The following is a 7913-nucleotide window of genomic DNA, read 5'->3' as shown; positions in this document are numbered from 1 at the left end:
ATCTTCTAAACACTGACTTGATCCCTTGTTTGCTGTTTGAGCATCATAGCTTCATTAGAGCATTTGTGTCAGAGGATCTCTTGAGGAGCCTCTGGTGTTCGGTGGTTGCTGCAGCCATTTGAACCACATCATTCCTGTAAATGCTCCATTGATATCTGGTCACTACAGTCAGCTGATTTCACTCTCCTGCTGATGGAGGTATTTGTGGTCTTGTGCACTGGGCATGTGCCTGTTGGAGACAATCAGAGGTGCACAAGTACAATGGCGTTCCACCACTTTCATCAGTGGGCTGAGTGTGCACCATGAAATCACACTCCACAACAATGCCAGCCAACAGTATTGACATTATGCATGATAGATTAAAGTACTCATGGATTTATACATAACACTAGTTTTCTTATCATCATGAAACAACAGGGGCTGTTATTGTACTGAGTGAGTACTGCTGATGTTCTCACTTCCTGTCCTGCAAATTGCCTTGTTTACCAAGAGAAGGATAAGTCAGTGAAGTTAGTGGTTTTTGTTCTTTGCATGTGTCAAAGAATAATGAGCTCTGTGTGTTTTTGTGGCTCTTTTTGGCTCTAATGTGCTGGATTGTCAGTTGACTAACTAGCGTCTTTCTCACTTCACATTCCAGTCTTTCGTTAATGAGCCATTTTTACCCACTCTGCTTTCATTGGCCAGATGTCTTCATGGTGTTAGACTGTTTTTGATACATATGGGAAGCTGTTCAAAGGGAAGAGCGCAGGGAAATATCAGTTATATACTGTATACACACAAATGCAAGTAAAGCTACTTATGGCTTAATTGTCTTTAAAAAGGGAAACTATATGTATTTGTGTTCAGTGTTTTCATATACACATTTTTGACTCAGTTTTGATTTCAGTCCATTTTGAGCTAGCGGATTCTTATGGGCACAAATTCCTAATGGTTCGTGCACTTACAGTAGTAGCATTTTCACTGCTCTCAACAATGAAATCCATGTAAAGGTTATGTCTTAGAAAATAGTCTGGGATTTAATATTCTGTTTCCAATAGCATACTTAAAAGAGTTATAGTTTAATATAGTCTTTTTAATCTTAAAGTGGATGAATAATGAAAATTCCTCCACAACCATTTCGGCAAAATAAATTTTTAACCCACAGTTAAATCACATCAGTACTGTGAAATAGCCTACAGTAGATCGAGGAAGCCTCCAGTTGTTATGAACTGACTGATGTTAAACCGAGGTCAATGATCACTATCAACACTATCTATCATGCGAGTAACCGAGCAGGCAGAAGTGTGTGTGTATCTGGGACAGAGGGGCAGAGTTTGTGTCACTGAGCCTGAGCACAGGGGATTTTGCAGATTTCTACAAAATAATGAAATATCACCAGTTCTCATCATAATAAATCATGATGTACTCAGCCTCTGACACTGCAAATTGCACAGTTTGTGGCTATATGTCTTTATAAATGTAAAAGGTTTCGCAAAAAAAAAACAAAACACCTTAAAGAAGCAGTGTGAGATTTTGTGAAATATCCTTATTCCTTCCTTGCCAAGAGTTAGATGAGAAGTTAGCAGTCTCATGTCTGTTCCCTGTCACCGCTGTGAGTTAGCTAGTCTCTGTACCCAACTAAGAAACAGACAGGCACATACAGTAGTTCACCAAAAAATTTTTGGTATTTACATGGTTTGTTAATCCGTGAGCTTTAGAGGTGCTGATATGCAGATTATGTTATCTTTTTACAACTAGCTTTTTGCTAAACTAGCAGGCTTTTGGCTATAGCTTCCTATTTAATGTACAAGCATGAAAGTGGTATAAATCTTCTAACCATACTTTGTGCACAAAGCATATGAATGTCCCACTGATAGGATGTCAATGCAAACAGCAGGTTGGGCACATCAGCCCTCAGTGATGTTTGTCACATACATGTCAGAATCAGAGACGTTAACGTTCCTTTGAATATAAGGAGATGAGGGGTTTTTTATATATATATAGTGTTGCAGAGACTGACAAATCATGTGATTTTTGAGTTTGTATTGATAATATACATTAACTCCTGTCATAAATAATAAATGATGGAGATGTTAGTTTAGCTGTAGGCTAAGTGCTTGATTTGGTGATTACTTGCTAACAATGTGCTTTAAACAGTAGCTTATGTACTGCAAGATTCACACTGTAGGGCACAATGTAAAAACACTGGGAATAAAATATATAAATGCCATCTGCTCTGGGGGAATTACAAAATCCACCCTTGAGCCTGATCCACATGACCTTGATATACTATGCAAACCCAGTGTGAACATTAAAGCTCTTTTCAACACATGACAACTTCGATCTAATTGCTCACAGGGTACACAACTTAATTGCCCCTCTGTCTCCAGCAATTAATTGTGCAAATTTTCTGAATTAGCTACTAATGCCTTGTGATACCCTTCTGAAGGAAGCAGATTCAGTCTGATTTGAAATAAGCAGCTGTGCACAACAGATTTTTCTTTTTCTTGTTCTATGAAAATGATGCTTTTGACTAGCCAACTGCATCTGCCACATACAACAGTCTTCACCCCAGAAAATCACTTCTCCCGCAAAGCAAATCCTTAAGAGATCAAAGTGAAACTGGTAATGTTCTCTGCTGTATGGAGGATGAGCCTTATGAAGGAAATGAGCATGCTTTTTAAAACACACAGAGCATTATTGTAATTTCATCAGCTCTCAAAGCCTCAATCACAGCAGTCTCAAAACCTCCCACACTCCCCAAAATTCCCTTCAGGAAAATCCAGCAAAAAGAAACCTTACAATAGAACAGAGGAGCCTGCTGTTGATCACTCCGGCATGTGACTGAGTAATTGAGTTTCATAATTGAAATAGCACATGTAATATTTTATTCAGGGGGGCCAGAACTACTGAACAGCATTTCTGCTTTCGGAGTTACTATGACATTGATTGTTACATTTGTACAGTATGAACCATTTTTATTCATAAACCAAGACAATCACAACAAGTACAATCCAAAAACCCTTCAGATTTCTTCAAGCACTTTCACTTGATCGACTGAACCAGTGATTCACCCTCCTGTGTTCTGTCTGTCTTGTCAGCCCTATGAATGAACACAACAACTAGGTTGTCTTTCGTTGAATATCAGATGTGCTCTTTAGAGTGCACCTGCGTGAAGTGTCTGTCACACAAGGACACACTTTGAAAAAGATGGTGCCTCTGCACACTGACCAGAATATTTATACTCCAGCATTTTGAGAGTCATATGTAGGGGGGAAAAGCGTCAGTTAGGTGTCATAAAGTAATATGTGGCATTTCTTCTTGTCAGTGAAATGCTTGGGCAATGATATACAACCTCTGTCAATAACTGTGTTAAAATTCACATTATGCTGACATTTTGGATTTGTTATCATGCATGGCCTGCAGAAAGTGGAACTCAGTTCAGCATGACATGAAGGGGAGGGAAATGTGTGCTGCACATAGGACGCTGTCTATAAGCATCTGATTGAGCACATTTGTCCTATGAGGAATAACCACATAGTCCTCTGCTGCTGTTGATGTGTCACATTCTGCAGCACCTTCTCAAAGAACAGCTTAAACAACACATAGAGAAGACTTGTCTCAGTACATGTTTATTTACTGAATGTTTTTCTTCTTCTATAGCTCTATTCAGTGTTTTGGTGAGTAATTGGGAACTTAACTATGCCTCAGTGGGAGCACCAGAAGTGGTGTCTGAGTAGCTATTCAGAGGTGATGTGCAATTTTGGTGTCAAGGATCACTACATGTGTGCATTTTTGGATGCCCTCCCGCTCAGATCAGATTCAAAGTGCCAAAACACAAATGCACAGCTGCTGCTGGGATTCACATCAGCTTACGGCCTTTTTGTGAAAAAATTTGCCAGATTTTATTTGGATAAATTTAGATCAAGCTGAATCACTCATGAAGGAAAATGACTGAGCATTTTTTTCAGTCTAGTTGTTTGCTGTATGTACTCTAATGGCTGTGTTTCCTGGTGCTTGTGTGCAACATAATGTGTGATGTGGGGGGATTGTGGAGGCGGCTACATTCCCTTCACATGTCAAAGACTGTTTGATGGATGACCCCAACTGTCCCCGCAGTCTGTTACCAATTCTATTTGGCTCTTTGCTAAAATTTGTTGAAATGTCTCCCTGGACCAGAGAAACATTGTACAACATGTTATATCCTCCCGATCTAATTTAAATGGGGGTGTCATGTGCTGACTTATGGCAGTTCTTCAAATCCTGCACAAGGGTATTGGATTCTTCTTATGCATTTGTCTCCTTCAACCTCAGACTTAGTTACATCACATAACTATCAAAACTCACTGGTTCATAAAGGAAATAATGATTTGCTTGCACATGATTTTCCTGCCATTGTCTGAATTTGCATAATTTACTACAGATTCTCACAAATGAAGCTACAGTATATGTCATAAGGCTCATTAGGGAGGGATTTTAAAATGAAAATCACACTCAGATTCGCTACGCATTTCTTTTTGATGATATGTTCTAGTGCAGTGCCATTCGTCACCCTGGTGGTGGCATACACCAATAAAAAAATCAAATAAACAAAAAAACATTATGACATAGTTTCAAGATTCAGTCAAGGAATTTTGACTCAGACACTGCTGTTTTTCCCCTCACAGTTGTCACACAGCTATTGGTGAAAAAGCAGAGCTAAAAGCTGAAGTTGCTCTGTAACTGAACTGGTCTTCATCCACTGCTCTGCTCCAGACCATCTTTGCTGTTTGTCATCAGTGTAGTTATCATTCCCTGCTTGTATTGATACTGCCTTCAGTCATGCTGGACATACCTGGTTGACAATATACTGTAGGGTCTTCTGTTGGGTACATAGACAATACCTTAAAGCAGTTTTGAAGGTGTATCAAGTTTGAAAACTATTTTTTCTCAGAGGAATATGTCATAATCCTAATTTAGGATCAGAAGAATAAAAAGCAGTTTTTCAGTGTTTTGCCCTGGAGGTGATAGGGCTTAGGTAACGCTGGATCTTTGACTCTCTGCATCTGTCCACCTCTCAGTTTATTAGTCTGCTTGCCAGGTTGCCATGGAGTTGACTGTGGAGATTTATTGTCCTAATGAAAAAGAAGAGGATGACTCTAATGATTCTACTGACCACCTGATGTTTTGTCTGCTGCAATAATGAAGGCCCAAAGCTCCCTGTCACCAAAAAAAAATACTTTAAATACTAAAAAATCTGCATTTCTCTATAACTTCAAATAGACGTGGTTTAATAAGCCCCTGTCAAAATTTTAGTTAAAAAAAAATCTTTAGTTGTTAGATACTATAACATGAAAAAACCGAGTGGGGCTTTGACCATAAATACTGTATGTAATTTTAAAAAATATTTTATACAATATCCTTTATATGTATAATTCTTACATGAGTTCTGTATAACTGAATAAATGAAAAGTGATCTATATTGTAAAGTTTTCATACAGCAGTTAATGACACGCGCCAAATCGATGAAAAGCTCCAACAGCCATATTTGAGATTATTAACCAAGCAGGTTGTGTAATAAAGCTGAGAGAGGAGCAGACTGACATTTGACCACTGGATGGTGGCAGCAGTGGTTCTTGTCAGAGCCATAACAGCAGTGAAATGCCTCTGTCAGTTATTGTTCTGTGGTTGTCATGGCTTATGTGAAATCCATTTTCTCTGTTTGAATACATTCTGTCAGGAAAGAAAAGACCTAAACTCAAATGCTCTTTGCCCAGTTTTTGACAGGGAGCATCTGACAGCAAATGGCTGCATGGCCTCTTCACAGATGAGGCTTCCATCTGTCTGTGGGCTGCTTTCTATCTTTCACCAAGGCTCCATTTTCTTTACAATTACTTTACTCCTATTGCGTTGACCATCTGTGATATTTCATTGGAGATGGCCACATCTCCAATAATTGATGAAGGATTTTTCTGTTTTGTGCATACCCACACCATACCCACCATTTATTCACTAATACAACTGAACATTCTGAGGCCCCTTTGTTGACACATAAAACCTCATCATTAGTAGGTATGACTGCAGCAAGAATACATAAAGAGGAGGATACTTTTCCACAATGATGACTGCTCTTGACCCTGAGGGATTTCATAGACCCCCAGCTTCTGTTTGACCTGGAAGCATGTACCCAGCCTGTCAGACAGTGCAATCACTTTGAAGAAACTTTCCCTCAAGCCTTCTGCAGCATTATGACTCTCACTCTGAATCATCCCACCATCGTCAGAAGGATGAGCAGTCAGAATGTGGTCACATCCATCTGGAGTGGTCAGATCACAAGTTTAGTGACACTTATTAACTCACTGAGCTTTTGCAGTGAAAACTGACTTTTTGTGTAGACTGAAAATATACGAAAAAGGGGGTAATAACATCAGATGTAAGTTAAATTGAGTCTGTTGTTTCCACACATACACCGATCAGCCATAACATTATGCCCACCTGCCTAATACTTCTTACATACCGTAGGAGTCGATTCGGCAGTTGGTTCGAAACTCGTGTCACTCTGCAGCTCACTGTGCATCTTCTGTGAATCCATTTTCTTCCACAGTCCTACTGTCAGGAAGAGCACAGATGTGTCTACAATTCAGTGAAAACTAATGTAAAAGGAGTGAAAGCTGTGGTCGTGAGGACGAGTTAGAATTTTTTTAGACAAATTCAACAGCCTCACCATTCTAGGTGTGATATCACCACTACAGCTCCTGACTCTTTCTCTTCATAGAGACCAGTGTACAGTGTTTCTCATTTTCAGCCATTTTAACAAAGATTCAAATAAATTTTAATCTTTTGAAAAGTACAAAAGGAAGTTAAAAGTTTAATCTATAGTAGATCAACCTCATCATCAGTGGGCTGTGGGCGTCCATGACCCTGTCTCCAGTTCACCATCTGTCCTTCCTTAGACACTGTTGGTAGGTACTAACCACTACAGACCAACAACACCCACCAAGACCTGCAGTGTGGGAGATGCTCTGACCCAGTCATCTCACCATCACAGTTTGGTCCTTGTCAAAGTCACTCAGATCCCTACACTTGCCCATTTTTCCTGCTTCCAACACATCAACTTTGAGGACTAAATGTCCGTGTGCTGCCTCATATACCCCACACACTGACAGGTGCCACTGTAACAGACAGTCAGTGTTATTCACTTCACCTGCCACTGGTCATAATGTTGTGGCTGATCGGTGTATATAGGAGCTCAGGCTAGCTACTGTTGTTCTGACTGGACACTGGTGTTGAGCTAGGCTAACCGTACAGGCTCCCTGTGTTGTTAGCTTGCTAGCTTAATCAATGTATGCAAGCTAGTAGTCAACATATTCTTTGGAGACAGACCAAAGTAGAACAAATAGCCTAACCTGTAAATAACTTGATGACAATTTAATCTCCTTATAATATGGTTATTCTGAAGATAATCTGTGACAGAGCCACAAATGAAAATACCTCTGTTACTGTGAATCATTTCACTCAGTGTTTTAGATATAGCTTGGTGGATGATGCTCAATTAAGCTCCTCATTTAATACATTTAGACAGAAGTTTTTTAGAGATTATTTATACTTCTATAATGGAGTGCTCATTGTAGACATGGCTGATGAAACGTCTGACTCTAATAAGGATAAATTCATCTGCAGCTTTGCGTTCTGCTGAAATATTGTAATTTATTAAATCAGCTATGGATAACAGTTTATTCATGTAATTATTTCCATCGACTTAGTTTGGCTTGTGATAAAAATGGTAATGCAAGTCATTTTGAATCCCAGTGCAATTCTGATTTGGTCCTCATAGTAAGTAGGAATGTTGTTCATTTTTTTGAAATATTATTCCTTAATAGACTCAGTTGAACCAGCTGACAGTATTAAATGGAACACAGTACAGGCTGTCTCATTATTTACAACACACAAGATGT

Source organism: Monopterus albus, unplaced genomic scaffold, assembly GCF_001952655.1.
Source record: "Monopterus albus unplaced genomic scaffold, M_albus_1.0 scaffold31.1, whole genome shotgun sequence".
NCBI classification, from domain to species: Eukaryota; Metazoa; Chordata; class Actinopteri; order Synbranchiformes; family Synbranchidae; genus Monopterus; species Monopterus albus.
The sequence above is the reverse complement of the archived record's forward strand: the minus strand, read 5'-3'. Positions refer to the sequence as shown.